A 17,216-nucleotide genomic window follows, 5' to 3' on the forward strand; every position below is an offset into this window, starting at 1 on the left:
ATGATGAAACAAGTCATGGGCATTCAGAATTACCACTGAGCTGAAACACCTGATGTTCATAAGGATCATTTGCATATATCCAATGTGCCTATGTTAAAAGAGGTTTGGGAGGTCACTCAGTGGAAGTTCTAGCTTTGCTGGAGTTTTCATTTTGTTTTTACTGGTTGTTTTTTCAGTGACCTTTTCACTCATTATTTTATACTATGTAGTAATGGTATAATGGGGATTCAACATCATCCTTATAGGCTCCTTTATTGTATATTATTTATTAAAGCTCCTCTCTTAAAGTACCAAATAAGACAAAACAGAAAGATACCAGTGGCTGAGACTATCACTAAAGACCAAAATGAATAACTGCTTTTAACAAATTCATTGAGAAATCAAATATTGCTTCTTAACTTAGTTAATACTGTGTATAAAGCAAACTCTTTCCAAGTACTTTAGATAATCTATAAATGACATTAAGAATACGATGTGGGGTAAACTGCGCAAGCTAGTAAATACAATCAAAGCAGTATTAAAATAGCATATTGTTTCAATTACAGCAGCATTTTGCCACACAGTTTTCATGGGCTTAGAGGCAGAACAGTGATCTGAAATTATGCTGAAAATAGTGGCAACAGCTACTTGTGAAGAAACATTATCTATATAGTGGAATAAAACTCTTAATATCTGCCTTTCATATTAAACTGCTTGTATATTTAAGAGTGGCTGAAAAGGCAGAAGGAGAGTCAAGGGATTATATGAGATACAAGTTGTTTCAGATCCTGGATCTCAGTAATATTAGAAGCTTTGCTAGCAGAGTGGGGCTTCTGGTACACATGAAACAATGTCAGAAGGAGATGAAGACTTTATTGTACTAGTTTGTATTGGGTAGACGCAGAATCGGACATGTACATGTATAAGCCATGGTTATTGTTAAGGAGCTGGTACGTTAATGACCTATGGATGATAGTGGAACAGCTGGACAGGTGGAGCCAGCTGAACTTGGAAAACATGCCATAGAGATATATGCATAGTAGGGCTTTTAAGACAGTTTGAAGACGGCACGTGTGTGGAAGCAGAGGTGATTATTAAGTGTCAGAAGCAATCACATGCATTGCATCATGATTCATAACAACTGCCACTGTAGCACACCTATACGAGAAGGCTGTAAACAAAATATCTTTCTCATAGCCAGGTAGATAATTTGAAGGGAATTTTGTAAACAGTGTAAAAAAGTGTTGGGTCTAGTGAGAGCCTAAGATATGTAATAGGCAACAATTTTACTAACTTTATTATAGGGCATGGAAGTAGACACCTCAAGATTTAGGACAACACTTAAGCATGTTGAATGTAACAAAAAGCATCATTTAGGCCATAGGATAGTTTATATATTGTTATCTAACATAATAAGTTTGGCATCTTTGAGCAAATTCATTGGCATTTATTATGTACAGAGAAGTAGCCTGACTAAAGTAATGCTAGGGTGATACTGGATATTATCTTATATTGTGGGTTGTAATATCAATATTAAATACAGATCCATAACTTGGACATTTATAAATATTTATAAAGAAAAGTATTGGGCCTAGTGACAGCCCAAGAAACTTAACAGGCAAAGGCAGTTTTCTCTTCCTGATACTGCTTTCCCATATTTTCCCTCTCAAATACTCTTTCATATTCTTTAGTTCATATTTCTTTATACCATTTACTGTAACTTTCTTTTCTCTTTATCTCTGCCCTTATTGAACTTTTATACATTTTCTATTTTTCACTGCTTCCAAAGCCTCCTTAATATGTCATTACTCTCTCTCTCTATAATCCATCTCTTATTAATACTGTCTTATAACAGATTTTTCTGAAGTATATTTTATGCTTTCAAGCTAATCTCTCTTTTCTGAAGTAAATATACCTACCTCATATACGTCTCCCTCATCTACATCTCCAGATTGCTGAAAGAGAATAATGCTAGTTTAACCTTCTCTGAATCATGCTCTCATTCATAACTGCTAATACAAATTAAGTATTTTGATTTTTTTTTCTATAATTTTAAATGTAAGTCAATGTACTTTGAAGCTTTTCTCCCTGGGCCACCACTGAAAATGGGTACTTTAGAGCCAGTCACACTTTCTCGGTAAACAAACGTCAATAAATAATAAATAAAATAAATAAATTTTGTCCCAGAATATCAACATTTTGTGATCCTGCCTCATGAGTATGACCACTGAAAATATTCATGTCTGCCATGGAAGTACCATTGCAATGTGAAGGCAAAGATATCTTTTAGTTGCAAAGGAAAAAAAAAAAACATGGCCTTGCTCAGATGTGGAGAAAAACAGCTATTTATTTTCTTACTGCCCATTTGAAACAGCAGTACTTTAATATAGAACTATTCTCTAAACTGGAGTTTACTGAATCACATTCTGAAGAAAAGGATTTCCTCAATGTATGGTTCTTTAGAAGCATATTAACAAGAATTACAAATATAAATGTTTTCCTGGAGATGAAGAATATTACATTATCCTCAGGTCCAACAGGGAAGGACCTGTATTCCACATTTCTTCCCACATCTCCAAGGAGAAAGTACATGTCATGGTCTTAGAGGGAAATTTTCAAACAAACCAGGGCTTTTTAGGCAGCTGTGTCTGGAAAACTGGGAATTGGTGAAACCCACATCACAGAATGGACTTTCCCTTGCTTTAATTATAACAAATAGTGAAAACTGCTGAAATCATGAGATTGACTTCAACAAATTAATTGCGTATTTTAACTCTGTTAGCTTTAATACACGCAGCAGATATTTTCAGTACTATCTTGTTCTCTGCTTCACTGAGTTAAGTGATATGCACTTTGCACCTTCCTCCAGAAGATGGAGGTTCCCAGAAACCTGGGATCAAAATTTACCTTTATTTAGAATATCAACTAAAATATTGTTCTGCTTCAGCTAAGTGTGATCAAGGCATTGAATGTGAAAATGCTGAAAGAAACATGCTAAAAGGCAGAATTCTTACCAAACCAGCCCAATACAGCTATAATCACTACACCTTAAGATCACTAAGGATAGGGACATAACACAATGATGTGTCCAAAAACAGTAGCTGAAGAAGTCCGGTAGATATTGTACTTATATTCTTAATATAAAGAAACACTGCATTTATTTACATTAAGAAAGCAATAAAATAAAATAAATAGACAAATAATTAAATATTGTTAAATCACTTCTAGCAAAACTGTGCCTTAGATGGTCACATAGGCTGCCTACGCATAAGGCTGGCCATGCCTATAGCTCAGGAAAATTATGCAAGTGCATTGAAGCAGTAGTCATACAGCACAGATGATCTACACCAACACATGCACTGAATGCATAGATGACTTAGGTGGTCATGGTGTTTATTTTTTTTATTTTACATCTGTTTGCTAGGAAAGTCCGACTGGACAAAATGACCTTTTCGGAGTAGTGTATTAGTACATTTTGAAGTACTGATGTTGTTTTTTTGGCTGATTTAGTACTCAATGGGCAAAGGTGAGTTGATTATAAGCAGGTAGATTTGATAGCTCAAGCCAAAATAGTTGTTTAAAGCCAAACAATGATGGGATCTGAAATTTGATTCTGTAGTAAACTTTGAGATTTTATTATAGCAAGTTTCGAGTCTTGCTAGGTCAGATTTCTTAATATTTGTGAGAACTTGTGAGGTGAATAGCAGCATAGAGATAAGATGGGTTCTTGCTATAGTGGCCTTTGAAGATTTGGTTAGAAAGTGATGATTTCTGTACAGGGTTCTTAGTTTTCTGTGAACTTTTTTATTGTCTGTGATATGCATATGTCAAATTTTATATTATTGTCAATGATCACTCCAAGTAATTTTGTCTGGGAAACCATAGAAATAATTGTATGGTTTGATGATAATATACTGAATGGTGGGTGGGGGGTTGCAGCTCTAGTTGGATAGAAAAGCATGAGTTTTGTTTTGTTAAGTATAAGTTGTAGATTGTTTAGCCAAGATTCCACTGCATTGAATGACTGATGGGTGAATTTTTGTAGTGTTGGGGTGGCACAAATCAGGGTGAAATCGTCCATATATTGAAGTATGGAGGCAAATGGGGTTGCAGTATGAAGACTCTTAGTAAAGATAATAAAGAGGAGAGGACCTACAATAGATCCCTGTGGTACTCCTAAGGTTACAGGCAGGGTTGAAGGTAGGTAGAAAGTTAAAGGAACTGTAGTCCCTTGGTAATTTTTAGTTTTAAAGCAAGTAGTTTCGATTTATTTGTAAACAACACTCTGGGGAAATTGTAACATACTGCAGTAATCATAAAACAGCTACAGGGTCATTTTTCTTAATATTATACACCAGCAACAGCTATAAGGAGTACAGTTCTAGGTAATTAAGCTACTATTTTGCCCAATAACAACTAAGGGGAGAAAAAAACTACAGCTATAGATAATTTTGCTTATGTTTTACTAGCAACAGCTATAAGGAGGAAAACTACAGCTATAGGTAATTAAGCTTACTATTTTGTCCAAGAACAACTAAGGGGAGAAAAATACAGCTAAAGGTAATTTTGCTAACTGTTTTACCCAACAACTAAGGGGAGAAAATATTTATCAGATTGGGGGGGATAGATAAAACAGATGCTGCTTGAATATCGTCCCTGGTGGTGTGCTCTCCAAATACCCTAATAACAAGCCAGTTAAATAATCAGAGTCCCGACTGTGACCTACAATGGGTTTTTGATGCTGTAAGTTTCTTTCTTCCAGCACTTTACAGTTCCTGGTTACTTGAGTGAGTTCACCGAGTGCAGTTAAAAGAAATTACAGCTGAAATATTGGATATTTTCAGGGATAGTTGCTAGACTTACTGTAATTGCGTTTCTGATACTGCAAGTTTCTTTCTTCCAGCACTTTACTGTTCCCAGTTGCTTCAGTGAGTTCACCGAGTACAATTAAAAGAAAATACAGCTGAAATACTGGATAGTTTCAGGGACAGCTGCTAGAGGTAATTGAGTTTTGATGTTGTAAGCTTCTTTCTTCCAGTACTTTATAGTTCCTGGTTGCTTGAGTGAGTTCACAGAACACAGCTAAAAGAAATTACAGCTGAAATATTGGATATTTTCAGGTATAGTTGCTAGAGTTAGTGTAATTGAGTTTCTGATGCTGGAAGTTCCTTTCTTCCAGCACTACAGAGTTCCGGGTTGCTTGTGTGGGTTCACCGAGTGCAGTTAAAAGAAATTGCAGTTGAAATACTGGTTATTTTTAGGGACATTTGCTAGAGTTAGTTCAATTGAGTTTTTGATGTTGTCAGTCTTTCGGCTTTTCCCAGTTAGGGGTCGCCACAGCGGAACTCCGGTCCGCTAATGATTGGCAGTGGATTTTACGGTGCTGAGTTGCCAGCTCGATGCCCAACCTTCAAAGAAGGCACACCCATTCAAGCACATCATACAACCAATGGGGAGGACATGCAGACCCCACAAAGAAGGCTCTCCAGCCAAGAATTAAATGGAAATAAGCTTCTTTATTCCAGTACTCTACACTTCCTGGTCACTTGAGTGAGTTCACTGGGCACAGTTAAAAAAAATTACAGCTGAAATACTGGAAATTTTCAGGAAATAGTTGCTAGAGTTAATGTAATTGAGTTTTTGATCCTGTAAGATTCTTTCTTCCAGCACTTTACTGTTCCCAGTTGCTTAAGTGAGTTCACCCAGTGGAGTTAAAAGAAATTACAGCTGAAATATTGGGTATTTTCAGGTATAGTTGCCACAGGTAGTGTAATGGGGAGCACACAGGACCAGCTTTGAGACAAGCAGTATCTGGTTTACTCCACCCTTATCAGGCCAATCACAGATTACAATGCTCCCTTTGATATGTATTTATTTATTTTGTTTACTGGGCTACTGTACTGATCAATATTGACCGATTTCAGGCTCAGCCTCACATTAAAGCTTAATGTAAAGAAATGCAGTGATTTTTACTTATATAAATATGTAAATATACAAAAAAAAAAAAAAAAGAAAACAGGCAAATAAATGCTAAGAAATACATAACTGTACCTTTGGGAAGTCAACTATCCTGGCTATTTATCATTTTGATAATACTCCCCTAACAGTCAACCCAGTGATCAGGGATCTGGGTACGCACACAGACAGTAGCCTAACCTTCAACCACCACGTGGACAGAGTGGTAAGGAAATCCATTTATGTTGCTCAGTTTATAACACCATAGCATCTAGGTCCAAAACCGTCATTATCCCATTGTACTTAGCCCTTATCAGACCAATCATAGAATACAATGCTGCCTTTGATATGTACCTGACCAGGCAAATGCAGCATCTAGAGTGACCTAAGAGGTTCCTTAAAAAAAGAATACAAGGTGTAACAAACCTTTCTTATGCAGAACACCTTAACACCCTTTCCCTCTAACCAGTCTCCTACAGATTGTTGAAGAGTGATCTATGCCTGGCTTACAAGGCATTCGTAAACCCCACACTTATGAATCTGCTACATATTCGTAAGTCAAAGAGTACTGGAAATTACAAGGTCTAGAGACCTGAATTTCATCTGTGACTTAACACATGGTGGAAAGACAGAATTGTGTCCCAGAGACTGCCTCTTCTATGGAACAGGCTTCTCATTCATGTGAAGCTGAGTTTGTCTGTTACCCACTTTAAGCTCAACTTATTGAACTGGGGAACAGGACATTTACCAAAACAAGAGTGGTCCAGAATCATGTAAATGAGCTGAATGGACTAAATTCAAAACTAAAAAACACGCCTGAGCTCAAACACCAACAAAATGTTTTTAGTCCAAATTCACACGTAAGACAGCAAAGCTTTTGGGTTGACACCCTTTATCAATGCATACAAAAAGATTTATTTTGAAAAGCAGCAATTTAAAAAGTATCACAAGGTCCACAGACCAATCAAAGCACAGCTTCAATTAAATATGTAACATTCTATCTTAAATACATAGTTACATAATAACATATTTAAAAAAAAATGATGATGTGTCTTTCGGCTTTTTCCGGTTAGGGGTCGCCACAGCGGAACTCCGGTCCGCTAATGATTGGCAGTTGATTTTTACGTGCTGAGTTGCCAGCCCTGATGCACAACCTTCAATGAAGGTACAGCCATTCACGCATATCTCCACGCAGAAGATGCTCTAGCTGAGAATCGAACCAGACAGTGTCTTACTGTGAGGCAACAACACTACCGCAGCACCACCACCGCGGATATTTACAAAAAAGTAAAAAGATTAAAAAAGTAGCACAGACATATGATAACAAAGTATACAATCTATAGCTTATTCTGCTTTTTTCTTAATAAGATTTTAAACTGACAGCAAAATTTAAGCAAGGTGGAGTATCCGCATTTAAACATATAATCCAGTTTTGCTCACAAACCTCAGTAAAATTCTTGAAATGGCCTCCCCTTTCACCTTTTACTATCATTTGTATTACCTGAAACTTGAAACTGTTTGCAATATGCTTTGCAAGCACATTTGTAATCACACTCCTTCTAATATCTGACAGATGCTCAATAATTCTGTCTTTAAACTTGTGGTTGTATTTCCCTAAATAAAAACGTATGCACAAAGTACAGGTAGGTAAGTATATTACATTTTCCATACTATAATTAGCATAACAATTAAATTTTAATAGCCTACTGGTTACTGGATGCACAAAGCTTAGATACCTGTACTACCCGGCAATAAGTTAAATACATTTTGTTGGTGTTGGATCTCAGGCATGTTTTTTAGAATAGGAAATTTGGCACCCATGCCCTGTATGGACAGAGACAGCTTATAAATGACTGGCCCTCAATGTCCTATTTGGATACAGGATGTCATTATTCATTCGTGATAACTTGGCTAGGTTTAGAAAGACCCACCCCCCCAGGTCACTAGCCTAGTAATAATATATGAATCTATGAAATAAATGGCCCACAGCATAATCAGACTGAAGATAAAAAAAATTAGTGTTCTACATACCAGGTCCAGTTCCTGTACACCTGACCTGTCAATTTGTTATCTTCCTGCTCCACCCCATCTATGCTCTACCAATGATCTTCCTGACTTGTTTAGATGAGAAGCAGCAAGAAGCCAATTATTTTAAAAGTGTAAAGTACAGGGTATCTTCAGTGTAAAGAGAAGCTGTTTTCATGGTGGCAGTGAACGGTAATTTTTTTATCGTCTTTATTTATTGCTGGTACAGACAGACAACTAAATATGGACAGACTGGCCATAGCTCTTAAATGTCCCTGATTTTGCAGAACACCTTTGATTTTGCCTCATATTTTTGCCCTGTCCCTCAAAAGTTTTGACTTTTCTGCTAAATTATCAATGAATGCAGTAAGTCAAAAGTGCCAGACATTAGAATTTCATGCTTTTTATTTTTCATAAAAAGCAAGCTGATGCAAACCCTGTTGTTCCATTAACTTTCTATGTGAAAACAATAATCTATAAAACATACTGGGGTGTCTGTTGGGGACAATGATTACCTGCATTGCATTGTTCTTTTTTCTGGTTTTGCAGGATTAATCTGATTTGTGTGAATCAACTTGGAATACTTTGGTGTGAATCTACTGCTTATGACAAACCAAGCTGATATATATTACATGGCCATCATTTTATATCACAATCAGACATCTGAAGTGTACACAGAAGTGGTGATAACTGCTGAATAGGGTGGGAGCTGTCTGCTAATAAAAGTAACTGAACCTATTGTCATCAGCTCATTTTAAGCTGTCACTAACCTGGCTTTACATGACTAGTGTGCATTTGTGTGACGTATGATAGAATACTTTATTATTGTGACCATTATTATTATTTTTTACCACCTGTGTCATATACAGTCAGTAAAGTGGTTGTAATCAATGGATACAGAGGCCATCTGTAGATATGGGTAATTTACTCCTGATGTTGCTTGATCACTGTTAAACAGTCACTAATCTTACAAGGCACTATGTATTTTGTTTGTTTATGATTATTTTGTGTGTGTGTGGTGGTGGTGGTGGGGTTGCAGTGTATTTAGGAGTTACAAGTTCATAATTTCTTTCACCTTCCATCACAGGTATCAGTACTGTACACACTAAGTAAATATCTTTGGTTTACTAGTAGAAGGAGGATATGTGTGAAAGTAACTGATCAGTGGTACAGTGACATACTGAGTAGCATTACCATCTCATAGCATATAGAACTGGTTAAGTTCTTGGTTGTGACTTCTGCTGTGTAGAATCTGCATGTTCTTTCTATTGCTGGATTAGTTTATTCATGTTATTTGCTTTCCCCCAACACCATGAAGTCATGATATAGGTGAAATGGTGTTTCGAAAATCCAAAAATAGGCAGGCAAACCAAGAAATAATCCGTTTATTGTAAAACTTTAAGCGCTTTTCGTACGTAATGTATACAAACTTCTTCAGAAGGGGAACAAAAGTAAAAGTGCCATTTAAATACCAAGAACTAATGATCAGCTGATACATCAATTAAAATGTAAAAACACGTTAAATGCATATTACTAAAGCATAACCAAGTCTATTTAATGATAAAACTTACTACATAAAATATTATTGTAAATAATATATGCAGCAAAATAATTAACTAGCTAAACAATTATAACATATTGAACTATCAAGCTTTTAAAGAAAGTATATTAGTAAATCAATATAAAAAATCAATCCAAATTGTGAACAACTAAACAGCATCAAATAAACATTAAAAATGTTAGATTCTTTATAAAAGGGAATCATATTCAAAAAATCTAAGTGTGTGTCCTTTACAAAAAAGTAATGATATAAACTAAAAAATATATGTATAAATAAATACATATAATATTCATTCAATGAAGTTCCTATCTACTAAGGCTTTTAAGTTTTAGCAATGCCATTATGGAACACATATCATTTAAACCTGGCCAGTTATATGAATACAATCTAATCTGCCATAATAATTCTAACCTTTCCAATTCAATTTCTAAAGGTCCACCCCTAATATTAGGTATTAGCTGGTCTAACACCCAAAATTTAAAAGTATGTGTAGAATGCTCTGATACATGCTTAGCCAAAGCGTTGTCTAACTTTAGATTTTTTTTTATATTATATATGTGTTCGTAGATTCTATCTCCTAATCTACGAACAGTTTTACCCACGTAAAAACATGGGCAAAACTGGCATTTGGCTAAGTAAATAACCATTTTGGAATTACAATTATTTTTATATTTGCTTTTTAAATCAAAATTATTAATAGTAATAGAATTACTCACTAGAATAAATTTACAATAGGGACAGGAACCACAAATCTGCATACCTTTATTAATCATTTTACTTTCGATGTTATTGATACCCTCCAGTAATTGTTTAAAGTTTCTATCTCGTCTTAGTGTAAATTTAGGTGCTTTACCTACTTTATCTAATAATTCCTTACTTTCTTTTATGATGTTCCAGTTTTTAGAAACAATTCCCTTGATAAAATAAAAATCGGAATTGAAAGTTAGGGTCAAACTATATTCAAAAGACAGAGATTTACTTTTCTCTTTACTATTAATTGATAAAGTAACTGTGTCACCAGGAGAATTCTCAAAACCAATATCTGATGTTTCTGAAATAAGCATTTCACTACATCTGTTGGCACCATATCCATTAACAATTGGTTTATAAACACCTCTAAATCTCTTATCATAAATTTCATTTAGTATTTTGTCAATGAATCCCTTAGGGTATGCTCTTCTAAGAAACATATTTTTTTTGAAATGGTGTTTCACCAGTCTTTATGTCAATAAGCATGCAACACGTGCATGTGTCTGTGCATACTGTGATAAATCTGGCTTGTCAGGTGCAGTGTCAGTATGTGTTTGCATGTGTGTGTGTGTGTGTGTGTGTGTGTGTGTGTGTGTGTAAAAATAGTATTACTGATTGTGATATCCTCTCTCTATGCCAGTAATCAAGAAGCCTGAATCCTCACCACTGACACTGGAGAGGGATGTTCACTTGTAACAAAAAATAGACACACACGGTATTCCCAGATGGAGCTCTGCACCAAGCACAATTTCTCTTAAAAACACACAGGGAACACACTTAGTCTGGGGTCCGGGTTTCTCTCTCTGTCTCCCTCCAGGTCCCCATTAAGACTCCCCACTGACACAACTGTAGAGTTTAGTCCTTGGCTGAGTGGCCAAGCCAAGTCCTCCAGCACCCTCTCTGTGAAACCAGTGCTTCACATCCCTGCTTCAAGCAGGTGACACATACACTCTTGGAGATTTGATTTGCAAACACACACACACACACACACACACACACACACACACACACACACACACACACACACACACACACACCCTGGGAAAGGCTGACACAGATTTACTAGCTATGCACCCTTCTGCCCAGATTATAAGGTAGTTACTACCACCAGACACTCCAAAGCCAGCTACTCTAAGGCTCTTACAAGAGTACCCAATTATACTGAGTGAAATTAATGTTAAGACAAATGGTAGTGTTTGACCAGTGCAGTAAGGCTTTCATCAGTGGCCACAGTGTTACCAAATACATATAAGCACTCTCAAAGGTTAAAATATTCTCTAAAGGACCAGCCACAATGAAAAGTTTAAATATATTTAATAATAAATAACAAAACAACATGACAATACTAAATATCTATGTACAATAAACACCAGAGTTTCAATCACAGGAAATATTAAAATAACACAGACAAACAGATTCATACAGATACAGACAAACAGTACTTAACTAATCTCACTTATTTTCCTGACTGATCTAAAGAATTACTATTTCCAGGTCACTTACTAGAGCAAGGCAAGATGAAGTAGGTGAGGGATCCTTCTATGTCAGGTTTCAAAAACCGTTTGCTTTCAGACTTCAGTCTCGTCCAGAATTAAAACATAATTTTTGCCCTTGATTACAGAATGACATCACATACATCTAGTCATCTGACTTCTGGTTCCCATACTACCCCCTTTCTCAGCAAATTACCTAGAATCTCAAACATATGTGTCAATAATACACATTTGTTGAGCTTTGCTAAGATCTGTTGCAGCTTCTGGACGTCATAAAACAATTTCAAACTTCTACCCTTCCAGAGTAGTAATTAGTTCACTGCTAAAGACAGTACAGAATGCTTCCTAGTACTTGTTTTCCTAGGCACTTTGTCTCTGGCTACAATCAGAACTGTAAGATACAATCTTTATGGCCTAAATTAAGTAATTTAATTTCACACTATTTTTCAAAGTTAGCTAGAGTGAGCTTAACCTCTTCTCTTCCAGAATCCTCTGTTAACATATATATATTTCCTCAGTTACAACAGTACAGTCTGATATAAATGTATATTTAGTTTCTGTCCAGCAGGACACACCGTTGATACATGTTTAACACAAGCGGCTTTACAAATACATTTTTCCACACAAGCATCTATACAAATCAGTTTGATATACAAATGACATATAATTCATTACAAAATTCCTGCTAGCTGTGCTGGCATATGTTATACGTCCACTGCCCTACTTCTCCTGGCATAGCTGGCAATACATCACATCATCACATCTCTTCCCCTTTGAAGACTCAAGCTAGTTTTTCGAGTACCCCTTGAAAAACACTGCTTGAGAGGAATGTGCCTGTCTGAGAATATATTAACCCATACTCTGTCTTGAGATCCCATCAGCATTGACATTGATGACCCCACTATAGTGCTGCATTGTCATGTCATATGCCTGCAACCCTATGCTTTACCTTAATAACTTGGCATTTTGCTGGCTGGCTTGATGTAGCTATAGATCCCCCTCAGACTCCTCCTTCCATCTACTGCAAATACTCAGCACATGGGCCTCCATATCATGGTAAGGCTTTATCATGTTAACATGGTACAGTTTGTGTCTTTGCCTTCTGCCTAGCAGTTCTACCATGTATTTAACATCACTGACCTTCCTTACCACTTTGAAGCGTCCCCTCCCAAGATGTCTGCAGCTTACTGTGTGTGACAGGAATGAGAACCATAACCTGCTGTCACACAGCATACTAGCGGGCTTGAGCATTCCTGTCATACAAGACCTTTTTCTGCTGCTGGGGTCCTGCCAGGTTCTCCTGGGCCAAGCCCATGAGCTCCCTAAGCCTTGTCCTGAGGTTTAAGGCATATGCCACAACAGACTCCTTGTGGGATTTGCACTCACCCTCCCACTCATCATGAATCAAATCTAAAGGCCCCATCACTCTATGCCCATATAGCAACTCAAAGGGTGAAAAACCTGTGGATTCCTGAGGTACCTCACTGTATGCAAACAGTAGACGGGGCAAATATTTCTCCCACTCTCTCTTAAGGTGGTCTGCAAATGCCCGTAGCATAGTCTTTAGTGTAGAGTTTAACCTCTCCACAAGACCATTTCTCTGGGAGTGGTATGGGTGGTCTTTATGTACTTCACCCCACAAAGCTTCCACAGACAAGCAAGCAGTTCTGACATGAAACTGGCACCTCTGCCAGTCAGCATTTCTCTCAGGAAACCTATGTAGAACAGAGCACCTACCCCCCTTTTCTCTCTATCAACCAATCACCTCCTCTACAGCCTCACCCTCCCTTTTCCTCCACATGCCTATCTCAGTCACTCCTCCTCTCCCACCTAACTCCCTAATTCATCTCCCACTACTATATCTTTACACTTATCCACCATGCCTAGACTCCTACCTCAAACCAATCTCACCCCAACTATCTGCATTTTAGTCTTACTCCCTTTATATCTCACTACCTCCTACTCCCGCAACCTACTCCACCCACCCTTCCTATCCTATCCCCCCACTCCCAACCTCCTTTCTTATCACTCAAAAACACACTTCCACAACATATCCGCTTCACTAGTTCAACCCAACCCACTCCACTACTTCAAAATAAAATTATTTCACCCCTCAACTAAGTACTACACTCCTAAGATTTATTTTATTTATTTTTATTTTACATTTGTTGACCGGGCTAGTCCAACTGGATATATTTCCATTTTCAGTAGAGGCCCGGGGAGAAAAGCTCCAACATAGCACAAAATATAATATACAATTGTATTACAAATAAAGTAAGAGGTATTTAGTATTAAAAGAAGGAGTTTAAAAAGTACAATACTAAGAAGGTTGAGTATAAAGTAATATAACAGTCATTTGATCGTTTGATAAGAGAGATACATTAGAGTTCATTGCTAGTTAACATATATATTTCTGGTTATATATGTTTTACAATTACCAGTTTTTAGCATATTGAGGGGTATGTAGAGTATGATGGTGTATCCAGAGGCAGTAAAAATAGGAAAGGTAGTAGATTAATCAGGGTTAGTGCAGGGACATAGCCAGTGTGAATTTAGGTGACTTTTGAGATTTGCTTAAAGAGTGACAGCGAAGGTAGTAGAGTGAGATCAATAGGTAGAAGGTTCCAGTGTTTCCCAGCAGTATTGGAGAAAAGGCTGTCGCCTGACAAGTTATTGGACTTACTTATGCTAGCAAGTAGTTTACTTGAAGAGCATAGGGAATTAAGATTATTATAAGGGGTAATGAGGTTAGCAAGTATTGGAGTATTATTTGGTTGGTAAAAGATTTTATGAGCAATGGTTAGTTGGGAAAAAGTTAGCATGTTGGGGAGTTCAAGCCAGTCTAGCTGCTTTAGATTCAGACAGTGGTGTGTTCGAAATGCATTCCCAGTGGCAAATCTGGCAATATTGTTATAGGAGTTTGATAGTTTGAGAAGATTATTTTTCTTTAGATTAGTATAAATAGGAGAAGCATAGAGAAGAGTTGAGATTAAGTGAGAGTGGGCAATGGTGGTTCTAGCTATAGGAGTTAAGAAGGGTTTGATTCTATATAAGGAGCCCATTTTTCTGTTCACTGTTTGAATGGTGTTATTTATATGGTTATCGAAGTTAAGGTTGTTGTCAATTGTGACTCCTAATAGTTTATTGGTAGGATCGGGAAAGATGAGGGTACCATTATTAGATTTAATAGAGAAGTCTATAGGAGAGGACCTATTGGTAGGAGTAAAGAGTAGGAGCTTGTTTTTTTTGGCATTCAAAAGCAGGCAGCATTTCAGAAGCCAATCTTCTACTGAGTTGAATACTTTTTGAGTAAGAGAGTGTAGTTCAGAAATAGAGTTGGCAGAACATATAAGTGTGGAATCATCAGCATATTGAATGCAGGTGGCTTCAGGGACTGCTACATGAAGGTCATTGATGAATAGTGAAAAAAGAAGAGGTCCTAAAATGGAGCCCTGAGGGACTCCAAGGATAACTGGCAGGTGGGATGATAGTTTATTTTCCCAGAGAACTGCCTGTTGCCTATTGTTAAGGTAAGACTTGAACCATTGTATAGCTGGGGTATCTAGAGCAAGAAGTTCAAGAGTATTTATAAGCAGGGGAAGCAGGGGAAGATAATACTTTACTTCCACAACTACTAAACACCAAATCAAAAATACTACTACCTTTCCTCAACTACCTCTGCTTAGCTGGAGACATACATCCAAATCCTGGACCAAACACTAACTGTACTGCTAATCTCCCCACCTCAAACTATAAAGCTAACCATAAATATCTCAAATTCTTCACCATTAATGCACAAAGTTTAAGAAATAAAGTAACCAATTCCATGCCTGGTTGAACTACAACCAACCCGACACTGTAGCCATTTCTGAAACATGGCTAAAACCTCACATTAGTGACTCTGAAATCCTTCCTCCTGGATTTCAATCCCACAGACATGACCGCCCAAACAGAAAAGGTGGTGGGGTAGCCTTAATCTACTCTAACCTACTATCCATCACTCCATACCCTAATCCTATCCCCACATTCAATAATGCAGAACTAGTAACAGGCCTGCTAAAAGCAAATAACCACAAAAGCATTTGTATTATTGCTCTCTATATCCCCCCTGGTAACAACACCACTACTCTGGAGGGCATACTCCTCTGGACCTCGACCAATATTAAACAGGAGACCTATATACTTGGAGATGTAAACATCGATTGGAATAAAATCAATAACCTCAATCCCACCATATCCGTCAATCTATTTAACTATGCACAAATTACCAACTCCATCACCAGGCCCAAAAAAACAAACCCCCCAGGTACCACACTAGACTGGATCCTAGCTTCCCATCCTAATAAAATCTTAAACTCTGGCATCACACCCGACCCTATAGGAGACCACTTCCCAGCATTTATCTAGTGAGCTACCCACTCCTCTCCTCACCTACATCAAGTCATCCACACACGTAACCTCACAAACTTTGACCCAACCACCTATTCTAACTCCCTGATACAAACAAATTGGAACCCACTAAAAACCCTTCCACTAGATAATGCCATAGAATTTTTCAACTCCTCCTTCTTAAACATCCTCAACTCCCTAGTGCCACCAAGAACAAAAAGAGAAAAAAACAAATCCACCCCTTGGCTAACCAAAGATACCAAAATAAACTTATGCTACAAAGAGGCAAATCCTGGAAAACATACCATCAAAACAAGCAGCCTGAAACTTTTCTTAAATAAATATAAACAACTCCGCAACCTTGCTAAAAAACAAATCATCAGAGACAAAAAGTCCTACTATATTAAACTCCAATCTAACCACTCTAAAAGCCCAAAACAATTCTGGAACTCCATTAATTCTCTTCTCAGCCCAGGTACCAAAAGCAACCCCTGCCCTGACACCAGCAAATCTGACCCTGAAATAGCCTCTCTATTCAACTCCTTCTTCACTAACTCCATAGCTGAACTGACCAAAACCTTCCCTAACAATAACCCCTTCCCTCAAACCACTCTTTTGTCACGACCACCTACTACACCCTCCACCCCCAACCCTCCGCCTATATTCAACCTTAAACCCATCTTAACATCCTATATAAAAAAATTACACTCCAAATTAAAACCTTGCTCCAATGGCCCTGACAATATCCCATCCTCCTTCCTAAAAATAGCCGCAGATGGTATCGCTCTTCCCATTAGCATCCTAATAAATAGATCCATGCTAGAATCTTATGTTCCCAAACTATGGCGCACTGCCTTCATTCTACCTCTCCATAAAGGAGGCAAAAACAATAACATCTCCAACTTTCGCCCCATAGCCATCCTCTCCCCAATTTCCAAACTACTAGAAAAATGCATTCACATTCAGCTCATGCCATTCTTAGCCAATAACCATCTAATCACTCCAACCAAACACAGCTTCCATCAAGGTCGTAGTACAACCACTGCACTTCTCTCCTTAGAGAC

The 17,216-nt window shown here is 37.4% G+C and overlaps 1 protein-coding gene across 1 annotated transcript in view; it reads right to left on the bottom strand.

The window, feature by feature from the left end:
- Positions 1-17,216, bottom strand: part of LOC122807660 (netrin-4-like) — a 1,595,546-nt gene that overhangs the window by 1,069,931 nt on the left and 508,399 nt on the right. The window lies entirely within an intron of this gene.

This window comes from Protopterus annectens, chromosome 7.part1 (genome assembly GCF_019279795.1).
Source record: "Protopterus annectens isolate FY-2018-M chromosome 7.part1, PAN1.0, whole genome shotgun sequence".
NCBI classification, from domain to species: domain Eukaryota; kingdom Metazoa; phylum Chordata; order Ceratodontiformes; family Protopteridae; genus Protopterus; species Protopterus annectens.